The sequence below is a fragment of the Drosophila serrata genome, unplaced genomic scaffold, assembly GCF_035046125.1.
Source record: "Drosophila serrata isolate PLE 108 unplaced genomic scaffold, ASM3504612v1 contig_240, whole genome shotgun sequence".
Lineage (NCBI taxonomy): Eukaryota > Metazoa > Arthropoda > Insecta > Diptera > Drosophilidae > Drosophila > Drosophila serrata.
The window spans coordinates 9,007,416-9,031,324 of NW_028257138.1; the positions used below are offsets into that span (position 1 = coordinate 9,007,416).

General features: G+C 39.0%; 1 protein-coding gene and 2 long non-coding RNA genes across 9 annotated transcripts in view; 1 reads left to right on the forward strand and 2 right to left on the reverse strand.

Annotated features, from left to right (window-relative positions):
• The window catches only part of kek2 (leucine-rich repeat, immunoglobulin-like domain-containing kekkon 2 protein), a 54,386-nt gene that overhangs the window by 24,194 nt on the left and 6,283 nt on the right, over positions 1 to 23,909 (forward strand). For 4 of the 5 annotated variants that reach the window (XM_086831134.1, XM_086831135.1, XM_086831136.1 and 1 more), the window contains exon 3: positions 9,246 to 9,276. The exons of the other annotated variant lie outside the window; for it this stretch is intronic. The gene's annotated coding sequence lies outside the window, so the exon portion shown is untranslated. The remainder of the gene's footprint in view (positions 1 to 9,245; positions 9,277 to 23,909) is intronic. 5 annotated transcript variants of the gene reach the window in all.
• LOC147644039 (uncharacterized) lies at positions 6,847 to 8,055 on the reverse strand. The gene is made up of 2 exons (XR_015271271.1): positions 7,177 to 8,055; positions 6,847 to 7,106 (listed from the first exon to the last, which is right to left on the reverse strand). It is a non-coding gene; the product is annotated as an uncharacterized LOC147644039 (long non-coding RNA).
• Positions 8,380 to 20,792, reverse strand: LOC147644040 (uncharacterized). Of its 3 annotated transcripts, none has more exons than XR_015271268.1 (3): positions 19,916 to 20,792; positions 11,428 to 19,532; positions 8,380 to 9,143 (listed from the first exon to the last, which is right to left on the reverse strand). It is a non-coding gene; the product is annotated as an uncharacterized LOC147644040 (long non-coding RNA). The 3 variants fall into 3 exon arrangements; XR_015271270.1 differs by having other exon boundaries at positions 19,898 to 20,792; XR_015271269.1 differs by lacking the exon at positions 8,380 to 9,143 and adding an exon at positions 9,984 to 10,147.

A 23,909-nucleotide genomic window follows, 5' to 3' on the forward strand; every position in this document is an offset into this window, starting at 1 on the left:
AGACTGTTTTCATTTAAATGTCATTTGTAGAATTCATTCATTTGCTTTAGAACCTTCTTTTTTGCTCGTTAGCAAATATTTTTCTAAGTAAACCAATCGAAGGACATAAAAATCATCTCGATAAATATTTCAGGAAAATCGTTCGTCATTAGTGAGGGCTTAGAGTCAGAAACTATTCACACTCAATCTCTCAGTTCCACTTCCTCGATTCATGGCACATCCTTGAACCGAACTTAACGAATAAAACCCTTTCATGGCGATAGCAACGCCCATTTTATTTGCTCCAAAACAATTTTCAAAGTCATATTTTATGCCATCAAAGGCATTTGTCATTTATGCACAAAATGTGTGCCAATTTGGGCAAACAGTTGCCAAAACAGAACTATGTACGAGTATGTTGTGTAGTAGTTTCCAGTGAGAATATCTGACGACACACGATGTGAGGGCTTTTGCTTGCTTGTCATAAAAATATGGACAGAAAGGGTGAAGAACATAATGGAGAATGTGGATATATGCGATCTGAGGAATGGGGCCAACAGCAGCCGACAATTTAGCAAACTTGTGTTATTTGTCTCGCTGCGCAAAAATGAAATAAATACAGCAAATGTGTACGAGCTGCAAAAAGAAAATGGTTACGCAAAAAGTTGACAGGACAGGAGCAATTTGATTTTGGCTTTAGTTGCCAGCACTCGGGCCTCCTGACGGTACCGACTGACTGACAAATTTTTGCCATTGCTTTTGGCTAATAGTAAAAAATATTCGCGATGGAGTTTCTCTGTGTGACAGCTCTCGAGATTGCCATGAATATATAAACTTGGCCCGAAAAATGTATATGTATACGCATCGGGACATGTGCACCACCATCCAGTATATATATATATATGTATTTATATATTTTTTTTTACTCCTCCTCAACAAACAAAAAGTGTGAGAGCAAACAAGCGATTTTATTACAAATGCCAGCCATGGTCTTTTTGCTTCTTTGATGCTTTCTAGGTATACAGGAAATTTTGGATATGTTCAGCAGGGAAATTCCTAGAAAAGTAACAAGATTTTTAAAGGAATTTCTCATATTTTAGTAAGAATTTTTCTGTTGAATTATAATTGTGACATTTAATAAACTTTTTTGTGAATTGGACACTTTAAAATTTAATATTTCTTATAACACAGGGTATTCTCTACGCGAATCCTTAATATTTTTTGTTTTGGACAGAATCTTGTTATTTCCCCTCAATGTTTGGTTTTGATTTTTTCCTGTTTTTGAGGCCTCGTCAAAACGGTTCATGTTCTAAATGTTGTTTTTCCACTGTTTTGCTGTTGCTGGAGAATTGCCAAGCCATGTAGCTCAGATACGCACAAACAGCCAGAGAGAGCTATTTTCCCCCCCACACACACACTCGTGCACTTTGCGTTTATTGTAAGGCAATAAATTCGCAGGATAATAATTTCAGTCTGGCGTCATAGCAATGATAAACTGTAGATGATATATTATTGCGTTTTTAGTAGAATAAATAGGGACAAGTCCTTTGCCGACTCCCGCTCTTGCTGGTGGTGATCCTGGCTCTTCCTTTGAGTGCGTGGCAGGATTTGGCGGTAGGACGGGCTGTTTACCACAAAATACAGGCCGAAGCTTGGTCTAAGCCTCAGAGTACATAAATCTCATCGGTGCCTCTACTCCTCCATAAAGCCCTTTTCATATGCAAAGTGTTGTCTCGTGTTTGCAGCCTTGCAAACCCTCCTCCCCTTACTTTTACTGTGGCATTTTAAAATTCCCCGCCTCCGCGTTTTTATGAGTTAGTGTGACGAGTGCTCATAAATTTGATGGCTAAGAACTGAGTGGCAGCATATATATATACATACATATTTATGCCTTGAATCCGGCTGAAATTTACAAGTATTTTGGGTGCTTATAAATTGGGCGGATGAAAGGTTGTGGTTGAGCAAAACCAAAGAGCAGAGAGCACGGATTACGCAGGAAATAAATCATGAAAAGAGACCGGCAAAAGAGGTTTTCCGGGAAGCATTTAAAGCGGGCCAAGAAAAAAGGATTCGGGGGAAACAAAACTAAAACAAACAGAGGCGCTTCCTCTTATCTCAACCTATCAGAAAATGAAATGTATATAGGAAAAAAAGGGAACCCACGCAAACAATTGAAAGACGCATGAGACTGACATCGAAATTCGCCGACTGTCAATGGCAGGCCCGCCAAGAAAAACCGAAATTAAATGAAATTTTTTTGTGTATATTGAATATGCACATAAAACGGAAGTGAAAAGAGTTGAGTGGTTTGCCGGGTTGAGGTTTCTTTCACATTTTCTGTTTTTTTTTTTTTACTGCTGGGGGATGTGTTGAAAGGTGCTCGACATACCGATCGATTTCGCGAGGGAGGCAGGCCAGACAAATATTTGTCAGCTTCTCGAAGGGTCTCGAGAGCCTTTGTCGGCTGTTTGATGTTGCGACTGATGTCCCAGCGTAATGCGATTGACTTTAAGAAACGCCGAAACTCGGCCATTCTCTCTGTATGCCCGCGGCGTAAAAAATTAAAACGAAACGAAGGCGGCCCCGAAAAAAACCACGGCAAATAAGCTGGCGAAGAAGGAGAGGGAGGAGTACCTTTTCCCGCTTTTCCATCGGCGGTCAATGGAGCGTTGTGCCGACTTATCCGACTGTCGTAACGTGAAATGAAAGCACGTAGCATTTTCATTTCGGTCAGTGTGCGGAATGCCAATTACAGGATGCGGCGGCGGCCACTTTGCCAGCCAGGAAGTGATACCTTGAGAGAAAAATTGTGGCAGCAAATTGCAGAAGAAATTACTTACAAGAGTCCATTTTAAAAATAAAGTATTTGATTGAAGTATAACATATTTATTAGTATTGTAGTCTTAGGAAGCAAATGTTAATATTATGTTACTTAAATTCTTAAACAATTTTGAAAGCTTTTAATATTTTAAAATTGGTTTTTGTAATAAAAATCTTACAAAAATTGTTTGAATAATTTAGGGTTTAGTGTTGTAGGTATTGAAATCATTTGTATACTCTGTATTTTTATATACTGCAATACTTCTTTCTATCATATTACATTCTTCTCAATTATTTTCCTGGAAATAGATTGCAACTTTTTCCTTCAAGTGCCTAGTGCCTTGGAAATTCTTTTCACTGCTCCAGTTCCCTTAGCTGAAACTCATTGAAATGAGACGCGCACTGTCGAATCGTGTAGGCCCCCGTAACTGATAGATGCCTCTTGGGCAAAATTTTTAATAATCCCCAAAAGATGTATGTGAGTGTGTATAAAAGTCTGAGGCGTACAGCAGTACTTATGTATGCCATATCCATCGATGTGGATTCTACGTATGGTCTGTGGCAATGGCACAGTGGCGGAAAATGTACTTCATTGAGATTTAATAAGATTATTTCCTAAACAAGGATATGACATTAAGCATTATACTGTTTTTATGCATTACTCAATTAAGAACTTGCATTTTTAAGCAGAACTTGAATCAGCTAATTAGTATATTCTTTCTATTTCTTAAATTAAAATGTTTAATTCGACTTTACCATCTCGGCTGCCACCGTCTCTACCTTTTTTGATCAAACGAATTTCTGTGAAAATAAAAATATGACTCAAGCGCAGCCGCACTTAAAAGTGTTTTATTACTGTGGTTTGCAATTGGAATTTTAATTTGTATTTTATAAGCTATGCGGGTGGAATTTCAAGCATCCCAAAAAATATGCGCCTTTGCTTTCCCTTTCTATTCCTTTTTTCCAGGCTTTCCCTAGCTTGACTCTTCATCTGTTCTTGATTTCCCATGTTTGTGTTAGGGATAATTTATTATATTCATACGTGTGTGAGTCTGAGTAAGCTTTCTGGTCTGCTTGTTTTCCGCTTTTTTCCATTTCGCATTTCGTTCGTTTGCTAATGGCCTGTGCCCCAAAAAGTATGCCACACGGCTTTGTGCCACACGGCAGACGTGGCGGCTACATGATATGCACACCTGGCAGCTTTCTCTGCCCCCAAAGCGCTCGCCCAACTTGGTAACTTTAAAGCCCAACACGCGCCTTCTCGGGTAACTAGCCAAGAAAAGAAAAAGGAAACAATGATAGAGAAAACAAAGAAAATAATACAACGAAACCACGAAATATATAAAGAACCATTTTTTTAATAAGACCGGAGGAGAAATACTTTTTTGAAACCCAAAAGAAATGTTTTGTAAGTACAGAAAGTTAGCTGAGTTTTGGGGAAATATTAACATCTATAAAGCATAACGATTAGTTTTTCTTAGTGCTTGAAGTAATGTATTAATTATTATCTTATTACTGTATTTATTATCTTAATTAGGGACTCTCTATTACCTAGTTTTCAGTTTTCTGTACTTCTACCTAATTTTGACTAAGAAATATCTTCTCTTTCCTGCTACTTACCCCTTTTAAAAACTAACTTAATCAAAGGCAGCCCTTGAAGTAACAGTCATCATACCCCGTTTTCCACTCGAGGGTAGTGAGAGCCCACTATATATCACAATGTCAGCGCACTTAACATAGTTTATCCCCCCTTGTCCCATGTGTCGTGTTCGTGTCCCTATCTGCTTGAGCTCCTCCTTTGCCTTGCACTCCGCCATTATGCACACGTAGCGCATAACGGTGACGATTATGTTAATGCTCTGCGGCGGAGGGTTGGAAAGCAGAGAGAGGGGTGGGGTTTTGGCCAGGTGTAGCACCTTACTGCAGACTTGTTCTTGCGCTGCTTATAAGTCGCCTTGGCTTATTTCAGTGTTATTTACATGCCCCTAAGTAGTTGTAATGGGTGCTCCATAGTCGCGACAAAGTGTTGGCAATAAAGCCAGATCTCCTCGTCCTTGGTTTTGGGCCATGGAGTGGCTATAGAAACTATGAATGGCAGCGGCTAGTTTTTCCATGACACACACACACACGCAGCACTATTACGCGGCTCGTGAGGGGATTTCGCTAACGAGTGTTCGGATAATGAGTGACGCAAGTGAATTTATACAACGCACTGAATGGGCCAAAGGATTTTCTTTTATGCGCCCAAAAAAAATTCTGGAAAACTCGGAGCCATTTCCATCCCATGAAACGTCATAAAGAGCGCATTGCGAGTCGGAGACCCGAAAAACTCAATTGCGCATGCAATGGCCGATGGGCGGGCGTAAAACTTTCAATTTGCGTTAATGGCATTAAATAAAGTCACACTCACACGCACACCGCACCGGGGAACCGGGGAACCGGGGAAGGGGCGACATAATGCCGGTAACGGAAACGGAAACCCAACCCGTCCAACTTCCATTGGCTAGCCACTTAAAAAAGGTTGCCAAAGCCGCTCGAATGGGTCCGTGTCCGTGTCCGTGTCATGGGTGTAAGTGCAGGCTGTGATGTTTCCCCTTTTCGACTCTTATTTTTTTCTCCTTGCTTTATAAATCGCATTAAAAATCATTGGTGAGCCATTTGCAAGGCGGCCAAAACACGACACGAGCCGAACTGAACCGAAAATAAAAAATAAGTAAATAAAAAGCGAGACAGCAAAAAAACACAAAATAACAGCACGCATGGCAGCGAAAACAGTTTCGTTTTCGGCTTAAAGCAGGTGAAATCTGGCCAAAAACAACACGACAACAAGGGGAGCCCACCAATCAGGCAGGAAAATAACATGAAATGTCTGACAGCGGGCAGGGGCTGCCGGGGGATTGTTGTTCTCGTACTTTAGATAAAGTTGCCGATGTTTGTGCTTGATGTTTTTTAGACTTTGTTACAAACATTCGACATGCAATGCACGTAATGCCACAAAACACAAAAATACACACACCCATGCACAGCACTCCCGCTTACCTTCAAACACCTGGAAAAAGTTTTGCTTGTGAGACTTTTATCCCACTTTGCCTGTTGTGATATTTTCTGTCTCCAGTTTCAGTTCACTCTCTCTCTCTCTCTTGCTGGCTTGCTTGCTGAGAGTGTGATAAGTTTTTCTAAAAACTTTGCTACGCTCGGAGCACAAATAAGTATACAAAGTATATATTTTTCCCTAATCATTCTTAAGATATTTTAAATGCGTGCCAGTTTCCAAGAGTTAAAGAAAAATGCAAATGCAAAGTTTTTATTCAGCTGGGCGCATGCGGTTCCAAAATTCAAGGAAATCTGTAACAACTCTTTGAAGAAAATACCTGGAAAGAAGGATTTTCAAATGGGTTAATTGAGATTATCCTGGAAAACTTTTTAAAAAACGTATAGAAAAGTATTTTCGTTCTCTCTTAGATAATAATATTCTTTATCATATGTTGGTATATAAAGATCATTCAAAATATTATATATTTAATATTATTTAAAGGAATATCATCAGTAAAGTATAAATTAATTTATCTACACTCAGTATTTATTCACCAAATTACATCGAAAGGGTATTTATTTTGTTCGCAAGAGTTTCCTTGATACTTTTTCCATTTAGCCTGATTCGTTGGCTGCTATTGTTGTCTTAAGAATGAAGAAAAATACACGGGAAGCTAAAGAAAACTCAACCATTTGCCAGGGACAAGGCTCAGATATTACCACGTCACGCATCCGCCCCGTGGGCCGACGTCAAAGAGTGTAGCTCACTTTTCGGGGCAAGGACGAACGCAAAGAACATGATTTGTATTTTACTTACATACCGTTGTGTAAATCACATGCACAGCCCACAGCCAACGCCACAGACACTTTAGGAGCCAGAAACTTGGGCATTTACAGAACAACAACAAAACTGGCAACGGCAAACGGCAGGCAAAACAAATTCGAATCTCTCCCAGAGAACTCACTTCGATGTCTGCCCTCGACTCACTGCAGTAATAATAATAAAGGGAATTGTTATTGTTTTCTATTAATTTACTTTTGTTGTTTGCTGTTATTGCTGTTTCCTACAGTTCTTTAGTTGCCACCGCACACACGTGTGTGTGCCTTAGTTGTAACATTTTTGTGCTGTTGTCTGCATTTGATTTGATTTGTTCGGTCTTGATTTTATCTGTTGAAAAATTGCCCAACCACGAGATCTGTGTTGTCTTTGTCTGTCAGGTCGGCACTGAAGTGAGTAAATTGATATAAATACATTTGAATTCGGATGCAGAGAGCTGTGTGTGTGTGTAAAAGGAGTTTAAAGCAAGTGGCTGGAGATTTAATTTGAAGGCAAGTTAAACTCACCTGTGGAAGCCAGGAACATAGGGTTACTTATCGTCTCAATGACTTTATATGAAGTTGAGTGAGTTTTGTAGTGGTTTCTTTAGAAACCTTTTGCTGGTTCTTTATTAAAATATATATATGAATCAGTCCTACATAAGTTGAAGCTGAATGGCTGGATTTTATATTGCTTTATCAAAGTATCTTAGGAGATATTTAGAAGTATTTCAAATGAGACTTAAAAGAAATCTAAGCACGTCATTAGAATTCAAAATCAAAGGATAAGCTGCATAATTTGCTCAAAAATCTTATAAATTTAATAGCCTAAGGGGACTTGCCAAACTGCAGTTGCAGATGCGGAAAAGTACTTGGCCTAGACTCCCTTCAACCCCACTCCGAGAACCTATTTCAATATTAAGAAAAGCAAAATACTTGTGAACGAGCCTGCCCGGTAATAGGGAAATATTTCCCATGAAATGCCGCGCTTACATAAATATTTAAACTAAAGCAGCGGCATGAAAGGCATTTTCTCTATCTGCACTTAGGGCTCAGCTAGAAATGGAAAATAAAAGCCTGAGCCAGCTGCTGGCTGGCGTTGTATTTGCCCAGCAATGAGAAGGAGAAGGACTCGTCGGAGCAGCGTCTTCGACTGAATCTCTGCCCCTCTTTGCCCCGCTCCTGCCACATTTCCATCGATCCTTGGGCGGCACGCTGACTAAGTGAGTGAGCGATGAATAAGTCCTTTGGGTGTGTGTGTGTGAGTGTGTGCGTGGATGTGAATGAGAATGCGAATGCGAATGCAGGGATGTAGGCCAAGCCAGCTGTCCTTGGGCTGGAAAAACGGAAAACGCTTTTCAATAGAAAACTCAAACTGGCAACATGTTACAGATTGCTTACTAAGACTCCAGCTTTGGCACACTCTCAACAAAATAGAAAAAAAGGAACGAAAGACTGCACTACTGAAAGGTTTAAATGAGGCTGAAAGTTTCGAGCAAAATGTCGATTACATTGTATTCTTTATAATATAAGGAAAGTGGAAATCGAAGGCCACATAGGAAAAGCTTCGATTATAAATGTTGTTATATAGTATATATAGTTAAAAAACTATTCGAAGACAAACTTTTTCATTAACTGAAATCAATGTTTTATTCATTTTTGATTAAGATTTTGGTCAAGATATATATGACTTTTAGCAGTCATTAGCTTCTTGAATTTTGTGTACTGCAAAGAAAATCTAAAATATTTGCATTCTTGGTAAATTTAATCGATATTATTACTATCATTATTTATACTTTCAAACTTCCTGTTTAGTTTCTTAAAAAGCATTCATCCCTAAACCGACCGCTAAGAATATTTCATTAGGTAATGGCATTCCCTATTTTCTTTATATTCACTAGAATGCTTTTCACAAAAATTGTTTAGAAAGTCAACGGCTTTCTGCTTTGCCGAATTTCCATTGAAAGCATTCGTACGGCTGTCAGTCAATTGGCATTTGTTGTTCGCCGGAGTTTGCCTCAATTTGCTGCACGCACTTTTGACGCCTTTCGGTTGCAAGTTGCTATTGTTAGCCCAGGGAAGAAAAGGGGGACAAGTTGCGGAAAGGACGAAGACCAGAGTAGAACAGGACTGATATAAGCCAAGTGTCTATCTCGCATCTTGCTGCTGTCATTCCAGGCTAATGTCTTCGCTCCATTTTCCCTTTTCGTGTTCAATGTCTATCGTCATTCCCATTTTGTTTTCCTCTCGGCCTCAGCCACAGCATCGCCCTGGCCGTAGTCCTTTCTCTTTTTTGTTGTTCTGTTTTCCAACCAGACACTGCACTGAGTTGCTTTTCCGTTGTTGTTCGGCTTTTCCTTTTTTTTGCTGACACAGTTGGTAGTTTTTTGCCGCTCGTCCTTGATACACATCATTCAAGCCTGCTTAACGTGTCCCATCATGTTAACTTGGCCAAGATGCCAGCGAATGTTTCTCCGCCACTGCTAAAATTTATGCTGAAAGAAAAAGAGAGACTGTCAGCACTGGGTGAATTGAAGAAGACGTTCCTTTGAATTAATTATTTTATTAAAATGAACTTTCTTGTTTTCCACTTGCAGATCCTCAAACTGCGCGAAAAGCTCTTGAAAGGTATGTAAATGAATGATGATTCCCCCAACCACTGTGAATCAAAGAAGACATTAAAATTCCATCACTCGAGCTAATATTGGGTGGGTGATTTTTGGCAGAAGAATTCTCTACAAGGTCCTGAAAGTTAATAAGATGTTTTGATACAACATTTCTTAAAGATGTCCTTAGACTCGTATATTACTCAGAGGAAATTCGAGTTGGAAGTGATATACAAGGGCTTTACTTTACAAAGTTAATTGCCGAGGCCATGGACCATGTGTGCTCCGCAGAGTGTGTGGCAGACTTTCAGCTTAGCAAAGTGAGCAGCAAATTTTCCAGGAATTGGCCTAGTGCCTCTCAGCAGGCACGAACACCTGATTCCCGGGGAAATGAGCCGGCTCCACGGGTGGCATGGGCACCCGGCCAAGTTAAGCAGCTTATGGCCCCCAGACTGATCAATAATAAACGAATTTAGTTTCGAGCTTCGGCCCCATTATAGGTGGCCGGGTCCCGGGATGCTTGGCTGCCAGAGGGCCGATTTCCACTCGGAAATTTATAATCCACAAGGCAAACTGCAATTAAAACGACTTAATTGTTTATTAATGCGCACTTCCCAGCCGGGGCGTGAAAAAAATAAATTAATTAGTTGCTATTTTAAATATGGCGCAGACAATTTAAAATGCCACGCCAGTAAAAATAAAACCAGCGCTTTTCCGATGAGGGGGAAAAACTCCTTTGATTTATGCTGCCTGCACTTGTTCGAGGTCTGGAGTCTGGAGTCGTGGATCTGTGGATGTGGAAATGTAAATGGAGTGAAACTGGGGACTGCGACGCATCGAGTGGAGCAGCCACTTTAATTGCTCGCTGGATTTTCACACTAAGTCCATGTTTCCTGCAAACAGTACAGAAATAGCCCCTTGAGTTGCTGAACATCACGAACGCGCGAGCCCAAGAAATTGGGGTGGAGATGGGAGTCCCCCGAGTTCGAGGCATGTCGTGCGATGATTAATGAGACAATTTTTATGACATCGCACAGTGGGCGACGCATGTAATAGTCCACCAACATAAATAACAGAAATGTGTGGAGGCATTAAGTGGAAATGGGCAAATATTAAATTGATTACTTTACCAGAAGAAGCAGAAGAAAATATGTAGAAATGGCTAGGAAAATTGGAGATGCTCTGTAATCTTTAAGATATAGTTATGTATAATACATATATATAAACTATAGTGTACGAATTTTTATAAATTATAGTTGAATAATCTAGGCTTCTACTGTTCCAGAACAAGCAGAAAAAATAATAATAGTTAGAAAAATTGGAGGCGCTCTTTAATCTTTTAAATATAGTATATAATAATACATATACACTATAATTTACGAATGTTCATAAACTATATTTCAATAATCTCTGTTTCTTAAAATGAATATAGTAAAAACTCTATCTACTTAAAGAGTTTATTTACAAAGAATTCTCAGGTAGTCCATTTTTATTTCTATATATCTTGATTAAAAGTTTCTTAAAGTTTGGTTATAGTACCTAATTATATGAGAGGAGCACCTCAAAATATTCAACAAAAATATAGGATAATATACAATAAAGCTTCCGCATAATCTACATATGCTGCAAAGTGCATTTGTTAAATTAAAGTGAACTGTCTAGTCAGCAATGCAATCAATTCGACTGTCACTCGAAAGGCAATCCCCAACCACTGTGCATCTTCTGGTGACTGGAGGGATGACTTGTCGCTGGCACATGAATAACATGAATTGCGTTATGAAAAATGTACGACAGAAGTTCGGGTGAATGGGATGGGTTGGGCCGCAGGGATATTTTGGGGGGATTTTGGGGTCTGATGCCATCATTACAGAGCTGAGCGATAAGCGACGTTGCATGCGGCGACACAACTGACGATTGCAATATGATGGATATATGCTGGATATGCTGCATGTACATACGTTTGCAAGGAATGGAATGGAACTGATGTGTCACGTGGGTGCTGTGCTGTTCTGTTGACTTTGAGGGATTTATATGAAGAGAGCGCTGACAGTTGGCAAAAATTAGCTGCCAGTCGGCAAACTTCTACGATTGCAGATACCAAAAATGGTATAAACTCCTCCTGGCACAATTAGCACAAGTCGAAAACTTTGCGACTCCGATGGCTAGTGCTTACCATTATTATGGCCATTGCTGTTGGGGCTGCATGCATAATGCGGCGAGGAACTCAAAATTTTGAGTACGAAATCCCAAAATGTCAGTGGCCGGCAGCCGACAGTGGAAGGCTGTCAGGGGACAGGACATCAGACAGGAGCAGCTGCTGCCTGCCAGCTTGCCAGCTTGCCAGCTTCCAGCCTGTGGCAACAATGCAACAGAGCACTCAGCAAAACTGCAGCAGCTCTCAACGCTCTCATTATTCAAATGTGTTTTTCGATTTGGCCGAAAAGTTCTTCTGCACATAGCCACCCCAGCCAGGATCACTCGGAATAAAATGCAAGTCCTCGTTGCACATATTCACGAGAATCAGTTGGCAAGGAGGCAAAAGCCACTTCTGAAAGTATATATTTATTCAACCTGTGCTTAAAGCGTGCAATGTTTTAGGAAATCGTAAAACCGATACAAATGCAATTATTAACGGAAATAATTCTTCTACAATTTGGTTCATTTAAATTGCTGCACAATTTCATTCTTTCTTCAGAGTTTAAAATGAACTGGAACTGCTTACTCTTGTTGCTGCTGGCGGTGAACTGTATTAATGGTGAAGCGAAAGGAAGCGATAAATATTTCAATATCTGCACGCCATGGCCAAAATGCCTTAAGGCTAAATCGTGTTGCCAGTGAATAGGATCGGATGTCTCTACACTTAAAGCGATCCCCAAGAGCCAACCTTAACTTTGACCTTAACTTAACTATTGGAATTATACAAATCCTTTGAGAATTTATAGTTATTTCAAATAGCAAATAGGGGATTGTTTTAAGATCACATTATTACATACAGAATGCTGAAAGTGCCTCTGCAATGTGTAAGATAATTTCAATTATATTGCACAAATAAAAGAAATATCTATTATGACTTATTTTTATAGATGTAGTTTGGTTTTCGGTTACCTATTATTTAACCATAATGCTCAACTAAAATTGTTCTACAAACGTAGAAAAAAGCAGGGATTACTCTTTTCCCAACTGCATTCCCTCAACTTGTGGGTTATCTTCTCACCTGTCTTGCATTCTCTTCCCTTAATCTCCCACCAACACCACCACCTGTCACCCCCGTCCAGTAACCTGTTCTATTGCCGTAACAAATCCATTTTACCTGTCAGCTTTAACGCGTAAGCAAATGGCAAAACGGCAGCAGCTGGCTAAGGAATAGCACCAAGAGCACAAAAAGCGCAAAAACACCCAAAGTGGAGAGCTATCTACATACGTGAATGTGTGTATGTGTGTGTTCTAGGGGTGTGTGTGTGCCAGGTGAGCGGCAGGTGAGGAGGAGCGACTGCTCTGATATATTGCCAAGGCGCAATTAGAGCGCAGACCGCAGAATGAAACGAAACGCTGGCAACGCCGTGTAAACAAGCAACAATTTTGCTGGCAGCCAAGAAGAAAAACGAAATAATTGCATAGAAGTATGACCGTTTTGTTGAATACCCTAACATGATAATAAAAATATTAAATTTAATTAAATTAAATTAAAGTCATTCTTTATAATGCATTGAAAGCTAATTATAATTGATTTTAAGTAAGGTAATAAATAATGCCTTAAAAAGTATAACCTTAATAAATATTAGATAATCTTATCTAACGTAAATTGTGAAGAAATAACATTAAAAATATTATATTAAACTTAAAAAGTTATAAAAATACGTTTAAAAAATATATATATTCTTTCCTTGACATAACACATTTTAATTTCAAAAAATTGAACTTAAATTTTTAGTTGTTATATTTCTTCTGAAATTCGTATTGCTCCTTTCGAATGTAGGAAAAACGGAAATAAATTTTTTGCGCAAACAAAATCAAGCGCAGCACACACACACACTTAAGTTTAGACAATCAGACTTTTGTGCTCCTGTTCTCGTGTGTGTGTGTGTGTGTGTACTGTGCACACACAATTGCGAATTAGGAAAACGGAAAATTCGGGGAAACGACACAAATGGAATCGCATTAAATCAAATCAAACGAAACGAAATGAAATAAAACATCTCTGTGCAAAGTTCCAGGCTCCCAGGGATTTTGCAAAGAGTTCCCCATTTGATTGCCGCGCAAATCTCAGATGACAGTCGAGCATATTGTCGCCTAATTAATCGCATGTGCATTCCTATCGCCTCTCAGCCAGTCCATACAGTACGTACCATAAGTACAGTTCGTATGACACAAGCGCTAATTAGTCTCCGGACGGTGACAATGCGCCGGGGGCGCAGATCAAACGACCGACTTTCGCAATCGAGGCGTTTTAGGGCCTGTCCACAGAGGCCCACAGGTCCTCAGTTACTTTGAATCCAATTTTTTCCCCTCGGAGCCGCTTTTTTCTTCTTCTTTTTTGTCGTATTTTGTGCCATATTTACCCCTCTGCATTGGAGTCGGGACGAAATTAAACGAAAACACAGCATTCGCGAGAGATCAAAGCGGATGCGACAAGTCTTTGGGGATCCGAAAATGTTCCAAGCTGTCCGGAATGGAAAATTTAAATTAGTTGCATCGTTTAGCAGGAGGAAAAAATGCTGGAAACTAAATTCAAATAATAACTGGAACAGATTCAATTTTAAGATTGCCTTGGAAAAACTTTAAAAGCTTTATAAACTACACAGAAATGCACTAAAAGATTGCTATTTGTAATCCCATTGATTATTTTGCACTCGATTCATGGCGACACTTGACCACACAGAGAAGTGAGCGTTAATGGGACCAAAGAAATTCAATGAATCAAATTTAATTTACCAAGAAAATCGGTGGAAAGCGAACAATTGCTGAGAATAATGAGGCGAAATCGCATTAGATGCGGCAGCATCTGCGAAAGTCTCTAATTGTCAATGGCTAAATAATTGAGAGCCAGGAGCTAAGGATGCGAAAGGATCTGGCAAGGAGAAGGCAAAGTGAACAGAAAGTAATAGCATTAAGAAACAAGAAAAAATGTTAGCTTCGGATAGCTGATTTTTGAATACTCTTCGAGAATGCAACGAAATCTGAATTATCAATAAACCATTACTAAGCCAAAAATGGATTGATTTCAATTCGGAAATGATTTCGGTGCTAGTTTTTATACTGTTAATAAATCTGTTTTTCTAATGCTAGACCTATTTGTTTATTATACTTAAACGGCAGTGGACACCTGGGCGAATACGTAATCTGTGAAATTACGCATACGCCCCGTGGAAAGATTTTTCTTTCACTTTTTCTATATAATTCGAAATAATATTAAATTTGTATTATAAATCTATATATATATATATATATATATAAATATTTTGGAAATCACTGGCTTCATATACTTCCATGCTAACAGGAAAAACACTCACTTTTAGGTTTCTTAAATAGGCACTTCTATATCCTAAAATTTTGGTTAAATAAAAGTTTTTTAAATATCACAACAAAGGCAAAAATGCATTAATTTCAGTTTGAAAAGCACTTCTGTGTTAGTTTTTATAGGGCTAACAAATCTGCATACAAAGTTTTTAAATTAAAAATTAAAAAAATCAATTTTTTGCCTTTTTTTTTGACACTTTTAATGATGTAAAATTTAAAAATTTCAAAAAATTTAAATTTGAACCGGCTAGTTTGACTCGTCTTTAAGTGCTGATCAATAATATTTTAATCGTGTCGGAAATTACTCTTTCAAGGATTTTCCAGCTTCTAACTAATATTATAATACCCTATTCAAGGGTATAAAAAAACCAAATGAAAATCACTTTAAATGCTAAACAGATGGTCGATGGCAGAGGCGAAATAAAAACACATAAAGCGCCTTCAGGCCTTTAGGCGTCCATTAAAAATTTAATAACTTTGGCCCGGGCCAAATGCAATTTTGTGAAATTTTCTAGCAAAATTAATTAGTCAAACAATCCATCAGGGCCGGACCTTAACGTGGCCAAGCCGGCAAATTATGCCAGTCTGAAAAAGGTACGAAATCCCGTAGCGAAGGCAGCGACGTGAACGTGACCATAGAATCCTCATTCCTCGGCCAGAGGATTTCCCATTCAAACGTTCACGTGCGTTGCCCAAGCTGGGAAAATATTGACCCGGCCAACAGGCTTGGGTTGGAAAATGGGGAAAAACGGAGAAAGGGACTGAGGGTGAGACTGGGACAGGGGCAAGCAAATGTGGAGATGGAAGACAGACGTCCAAAGCCCAACACTTCAAAGGCCGCACCAAAATGTAATTTTAATCAAAAATTGTTCAGCCCCAGGAAATCCCAATACATTGCGAACAAACGCAAGGGAATTTAGCCTGCTAATCCTTCTTAAAGGCAGGCGGTGGGCTTAAGTTAAGGATATTGCGACGCATTTAATTTCCATATATTTATGGCACAATCAAGCACAAACAGAATCCCTAACGAAATTTTAGCATTTTAATTTTATTTTCGGGTTCCTTATGTGAGAGTTGATGAATATATATAGTGTCCCCTTAAGCCTTAAATCGATATTTTCAACATGCTTATTATGAATTCTGTGAATAAATATCCAAAGTCAAAGTAAAGCCTTTCTCTGTAGTTTAGATTATTTTCAAATTTTAAAGAGAGAGTAAACAATAGGGAACTAATTTTATTTCCAACTAGTTATGGCTCAAAACTGAATCTTTAACTAGCCTCAAAGTCACTTTTAATGTCATGCTCAAGTATTTCGAGGTCCTTCAAGTCTCCAGGACCACACAATTTTCCTGTTTAATCGACTTTTGTGCTGCACAATCACTACCCCCAAAACAATGTCAATGCAGAGCAGTGAAAGGACCAGACAGACCAAGGAGCTGTTTGCCATTGCCACAGACAGGACAATTAATTTTTAATGCAAGCCGCTCGGCAGATCACCAGCAGAGCAAAGCCGGACACAAACAAAAAAGCTGCATCTCTCGTTCAGGGGGCAAGTGGGACTGCTAATTGCACTCATTCACACGGCAAGCGACAACAAAGGCGGCGGTCTGAAGAGCAACGAGAAAATGGCTACCAACAACTGGAATGGCTACGAGAATTGCTGCAACTTCAATGGCAAGTCGAGCAACACGAGAGAGCCTCTGTCGTCTCCTTGACGCACGGAAACGGAAGCGTTAGTTGCAAGGATATGTTGCAGTGCAGCACAATAGTGACACGAGACAGTGGGATGAAGTCATGTGGGATGTGAGTTTTAACGTTAATTGTAGGGAATCTCTTAATGTTATACAAATATTTTATCACAATTATAGGAAGGTTTTATTTATTTGAATATAACGTAAAGTAAACCTAAATTTGTCAGGATACCTAAAGGCAGAAGGAACTTCCTTCGACATCTCTAAGCACCTCTTTAGTACCATATTTTCCATCCTATTTACCATAGTTTCTAGTGACACCAATTCGACCCCACTGTGCCTGCTGCCGCCTCTATGTACAATGTGCAATTACGTGCCATTGAGGCAGCCCCATTGTTGGTGCAGTGCAGATAGCAAATAGTCGCATCCAGAGAGAGAGAGAGTCCGGCGCTTACATCCGCCGCCCACGCAACACTCCAGTGTCATTGCCTATTTCCGGCGTAATTGTTATGCCAATTTTTAGGGCCAGCCAGTGTGTGAAATTAAATGAGAGTCAAATAAAGTTGGGCGCACCGAAAAGATCGCATAAATGCGGTTAAATTTGCAGCGTTAAATGTTAACAGTCGATTTTCCAATGCATACGGCAGACCCATAAAAATATCAGCGCGTATTTGCCTGCTCCCATCTTATCTACTTTGAGACCCCTCTTAAAACCCTAGCCCAGCCCGAAGCCCCTCAGTTAAACCCCTCCTCAACCGCGATGCCACTGACATTTCTCGTCATCATCATTCCGGCTTAGACTTTGGGGGAGTGCAAATTGACAATTTCTGTGAAATTGCACAAATACGAGCCTGTGCTCCAATTTTTTATGGCAAATTACCCAGCCGCATGTGTGGATAGCTTGGGGCGTGGGGGGCGTGGCTTCGCTGGGATCTCTCACAGCCAGGAAAATGTCATAAAAACGTTTGGCAGACGCTCGGCTACGGCAGGGTTTTTATGATTGGTTTTTAGACGGGTTTCCCTCCCAAAAAAAAAAGAGCGCGGAGAAATAAAAGGGAAAAATAAATAAAATATAAACTGCGTTATGTTTATGCGCAAAAAAAGAGCGAGGCGGGCCGAAAAAGCTATCAGGACATCATCAGCCAGCGTATAATTAAACATTACGCAAAGGCAATAAAAATGCTAGACAAAAAACCAGAGAGGACTTTTGCTGCATTTGAATGATCCTGAAAAGTGGGATAAAAATATATGACCTGCGTATTTGTGATTATGGAACGCCCTTTGTTTCGTTAACAAAAAACCCATACACACATTAGGGGGTTAATTAAAGGAATGCAATTTAATTAACTTTAAAATGAAATATATTTTTACATTGGAAACCAAAACAATTTTCAAGCGAAACCTTGTGGCGTTCAAACCGCAACTTTGAAACTTCCTTGACAATATTGTTTGAGGGAAAAACAAATAATATGAAAAGCAAATTTAGCTCAATGTTATGCAAAAATATATTTCCCCTTGACAGCTGTTGTTTTTTTTTTTTCTGGGGAAAACTTTTTTGCTTATATTAAAAAGCAATTAATCTGCATATAAGAGTACATGGAAAGTTAATAAACAGCACAAAAGGAAGTCGTCGAACCCAACAGCTTTCGCTCCTCTGTTTAGTTATGTTTTGGCAATTCTTTTTTTTGTTGTTTGGGTAAAAAATCCGTTCTGATATTTGTTTTCGATGGCCAAAATGTTCCACGACATTTTGCGAAACTTTAAAAGCAATTAAAAAGTTTGTGCAGTGCTATGATTTCCCCGCCTGAATACCTTACGGCCAAAATGAACTTTCTGGGCAGCAGCTGCTCTTGGCCAAGAAAGCGGCAACATTAGGGCTCACACACACATATATATAGAGTATATATACATAGTACTCGTAGCATAAACATAATGATAAACATAATACGCCGCTGAGTGCCTGGAAGTATGCTTAATTCTGTGCAACTTTAGTGCCTTTAAGTTGCAAGAAAAGGGAAATCCCCTTAAGTGTGCACCGGACCCCGGAAAAAGTTTTTTCGCCTGCCATCCACCACTTAGACCCTCTGTTTTTTTTTTTTTTTTTTTTTTTTGGACCCATTCGTTTCTCTAAGTGCACATGCCACAAACAACTTAAGCTTCGCTAGGCAAATGTACATCGAAATGTGAAACCCACTGGCGGCGGCAGGACGAAAGTGCTCAAAGGAATGCCGACAGAAGGCAGGGACGGAGGCAAAGGGCGTTTATTTGCGTTTATAATGTGTGAGCTATTAAAATTTTAGGGGCTGTTAGTGAGGGCTGCCATGGGTGTGTGCGTGTGTGTGTAGACGCACTTGAATTAAAAATGTTTTCTGCAGCAGCATAAAACGAAAATTAGTTGATTTTTTATATACGCGTTGGGAGGGGCGCGAGGCTCTTAAAGCTTTTAGGGCGGCAGCAGCTGCTGCAAAAATCTTTTAAGTGAAAATCCGCACAACGCTTGTGTTTGGATTACATTCATATTCATATATTTGTACTTGTGTTTGGCGCTTGTGTTTGTGTTGGCAAGCGTAAAGTGGAAATTAACATAAAACAGGCGGTCCCCGAAACATCGAGTCGAAGTCGTGATGCCCTCGAAGAAGAAATATAGCGACTATTTCTGTGGTAGATTTATGAAGTCACTATGAACTATAATTTGAGGCTTATTAATTATGCAACCAATTTACTGACTCAGCCCATGGACCCTTCATCGCAATGCATTTGCAGCCCGCAGGAGAGAGAGCTTAACGAACCCAAAAGTCCCACCACTTTTATTTACTTTTATTTACTTTTATATAAATATATATATTTTTTTTGCTGTAAGCCATGGCATTTTTTGCACCTCTCGGATTCCAGCTGCAGCTTATTTTTGATGCATATTTTATTTTGCCATTGCATGCGTAATTTTATTTGCTGCCACGCCCATCTCTCCACGGTGCTGTTGCTGCGGCTAGTTGCGGGCTCGTAATTCGCCGAGCAGGTATAAGTTTTATGACTTCTGGTGATAGTGCAGTCTAGATGGATATTTTTCAGCTAAATTAAAATATATAATATTTAATAAAATAATAATATTTAAGTAAAATGTCTCTAGAATTTAAGGTTTCCTAAATGAAACATTATTAATATCATAGCATTACTTGGTACTCATTAATGATAATTAAATAAAATGTCTCTTGACTTTGAGGTTTCATAAATAAAACATTATTAATACCATACCATTTCTTGGTACTTATTTAAGCTCTCACTACATAATTAAATTGTATATTAAACACAAAATATAATGTTTGTTTAAATTGTCTGCTAAAATGCATGATTAATTTACTGGTTTATATATTGAGGTGTGAAGTAATCTTTTGTCTTTCATAAAACTTGATTAAATTTTTAAAAAACAAACCCACCTTTCCTCTAAGCTATACCTGACAACACTGCTCTCCTTTGCTGGAAGGTTGTAAAAAATGTATGCATTCTACAACAAAATGCTGCTTGTTGTCGCCACTGTGGCTGCACCTGGGCGGATGGTTGTCGTCGTCGTCGTCATCGTTGTCGTCCTGCTGCTGCCAGGATATGCACGGCAATGTGCCAAATTAAGTGCTCTGCCTGCCAAAAAAAAGAATATGAGTAGCGAAAAAAACATGAGAAATAAAGGACGAAAGCCTGCGTCCGGACGTCGCTTAAGTTGTGATGTAAATTTTAATTTCGCCATGTTATGACATGTTCCCAGAGCCCCTTTAAAGTCCCTCCAGGACTGACTTCACGTCCAAGTGTAAATTAAAGAGGCCTATTATGGAGCTGAAGCTGAAGCTCGAGCCTTTTGAATTAGTTTTTGGTAAATTCAGTAATGCAATTTGTTGGGCCTCCACGAAGCCACCTCGAGTTATTTACTGCGGTCTGTCGTCGTGTTGCCACAGGCAACTGGCTAACGCCAGCCAAATTGGCATTTTAACGCAGCTGTTGATAAGTTTTTAATTAGCTTAGGCTTATTAGGCGAGGCACTTTAGTCGTAAAACTGTGCGGTTCCACGAAGATTTTTCCAGCTCAAGCGTTTAAATTGGTATTAGAGAATAGAGTGTGGCCTAAACTTGATGGGACAATTTATTTAGTTACCGCAAATACATAGTCATTGTGGTGTTTATATATATAAAATACATATAAATGTTATTCAAGTTTAAATGCTTTAAGAGAATTGCTTACAGTCCCTTCTTAGAGCATGAAATATATACCACATTTTATTTAAATAACATAAATAACTCCAATGCAGATAATTAATACTGTTATTGACAAAATAAACGGCTCAATAAATCTCTGTCTCTCTTTCGCTTTGCTCTACAACTTACACATTTAATTATCACGCATACGTCATGTTGTACGAGCAGATGGGCAAAATAACTTGTAAGCTGCAGTGGAAATCCTTTTTCGCACACAAATTACCCAACACGATTGCCGGTATCATCAGAGTCATCAATATTTCAAAGGGATTTCACAGCAAACCGATAGCACAATCAATTTCTTATGAAATTTTCATCTGCTAGTGAGTGAAAGGTCAATTTGGTGTAAATGCCTATTGATTTTTTCAAGGCAGCTAGAAGCCGATGGAATGAAATTGAAATTATTTCCAATGACAGCAGTTTAGGGGACGTGTCAGAGCCGAGCCAGTGCGAAAACACGGTACGACATGTGAAAATAAAATAAATATTTATCTAGCCCGTATAATTCAAGCAGTTGCCGGACGGAGTTGAACAAATCTCTCGAATTGCCCCAAGGCTACTGCTACGCTCATGTCGTCTTATTAAATCACACAAAATAGAAAAAGTTTCACAGACTTTTCCGGGCCAAGTGTGTGAGTGTTACACATTCAGCAGAGGTTGGTTGGTCTCCTCGACTGTCAAATCATTTTGTGATAAGGATATAACAAATGGGCGCACGCACACACACACACACACACACACACACTCGCAAATGCATGCCAGGATTTTCTATCTCGTGTCTGTGTCTGCTTCATAACTGACAAATGAAAATGTCAAAAAATGTTTGCTGACAAGCTACCAACCAAATGAGAAAGAAAGTTTCCCATTTTTCCTATGCTCACGCTCTAAACTTGGCCCGAGAGATGTTGCCTCCAAAAATTTAATTAAAATTTTCATTCCGGCTTAAGCTTACCGAAAAACAGCAGGAAACCACTGGAAAACTCTTAAATTAACAAGCAATGGGAATGTTTAGAATTGTCAAAGGGGCATTTAAAATAATTGTTTCCAGAAATGGGATATTTATTGGCTCGGCTGGAGATGCAACCAAGAAATATGTAGAAATAACATAAATGAATTGTGGTATTTCAATAATACAAATAAGTGTTTTTTGCGGAATATATCCATACATTTCCCCTAATTAACAAACTCCCATTTGGACTAAGTCAGTGGCTTAAGTGCGCTCTCCGGTTCGGTGTATCATTACAATCTCGGCTTCAATTACAAGCTAAGCACTAAACATTTGAGCGAATGCCGAAAGCAGGTGGCCATGATTAATGTTCAGTTATTAATAACAACGCAGGACAGCCTCTTCAGGTGCCTGCCACATCGAGTCACTTTTCCGAGTATCCATTACGCATTTGCATCGGCGCCAGACGGTTCATTTTCGTCTTCTGCCAGCCCGAAATTCTAGTCTGTCCGTAAATTTTTGGGCCAGAAAATGGCCGCCGAAATGGCAGCTAATGAAGCGATGGAATCTTTTCCGTTTTTTGTTCGTCCAGCTCATCTCGAGTTCCCAAAGAGCTGTTGTCTTAGTGTAAACACAGAGTGGGGGGGGGGGGGAAATCCGGGGCTTTGTTTTATGCTTTCCATGAACGTACTCGCAATTCCTTGGTGCGCACAATAAACCTGCATTTAAGTTAATTTTCCTGTAATTTATCTGTTATTTAACTAAGGCAGCCACCGTGCAATATGTTGCATGATTTATGCCTGACATTTTCAATTGTTTATTGCTCTCGTTTCCTGCTCTACTTTGGTCTGTCTTTTGTTTACACTTTTGCAGGGTATTTTAAATGAAGTCAGGAGCTTGCAATTCAGTGAAGGAATCATTTCAACCATAAATATTATTGATCAGAATCAACACCTGAGTCAATCTAGCCATGTCCCATTGAACAATAAGATTAACAAACTTTTGTCCATTTTCGTTAAATTTGTCAAAAATCTACAAAAAATTAAGTTTTTGTTTTAAAAACTGCGTATGCAAATTTGTTGGCCCTATAAAAACTAGCACAGAAACGCTTTCTATATATTAAAATTGGCTTACGTATGACATTTTAAATACTTTGATTTACGCATACAAAATTTGCATACACAAAAACAGAGTTTTTTCCTTTAGCATGGAAGGTCAAGTAGCCACTGATTGCTTAAAATCATACATATTTCCATTTGCAATACAAATTTCAATTGAATTATAAATAATATTAACAAAGTATTGGTAAGTAAAAGGCAGAAGAAAATCTTCCCATGGGGCGTATGCGTAATTTCACATATTAAGTATACGCCGTGGTGGACACGACTTACTTATGATGTTGGAAAAACCTTGATTAATCCAAAACAATTGTCATTTCAAAGTATTAATTTCGAATATACCTAAAATAAGAAATAGAAATATAAATAGAAAAGGAAAGCTTATTCAATTAATATTTATGAGTTCGAAGCTTTGTTATTATTGATTGCAAAATCTAACCTATAATAATATGGCCAACTGCAAGTGTATACAAACTTCACCTTCTTGAAGTTACCTTCATTTCTTGTTTTTCACTTAGATTAATTTTGACAAATATAAATGTCAAAATGGTTCTGGTCTTGGTCCTTGTCCTGGACAATTTAATGAACCGCCCTCATAAAAATATGAATAATACGCAAATAACGGCGGGGACAAGGTGGAAACATAATGATGTGCCTTAATGGGGCCAGCAAATTATTGGGATTATGTCAACATAGCGACCAATCCATTTCCATCCAATTAAAGTCGGACAATGCCAACTCAATTCGTGCTTTCGCTGTGTCAACGAAGGGATGCGACTGCCATTGCGATTTTCATTTCATTTCATTTTATCCAACCGGATATGCATTTACATAGCCGTGATATCGATTCGTATAATAATTAGCTTATTGTTGCTTTCAAGCTGAAATCGAACCAACTTCATCCGATGCGATTCATTATAAAAGAAAACAAACACTTGAATAATTCAGGGGCCTCGTTGAAACACGAACATCACAGTTGCAGTTTGCTGTGAAGCATATTTAAAATAAATCAACCGCCCGTGTGTGAATGTGTAAGTTTATTATTGGGAATAAATTACCTTGTCCAAGCACAATTTATGGAACCATGTCACGCAGATAATGCGCCAAATTATTTTCAATTTATTTGCCGGTTAATCTCACG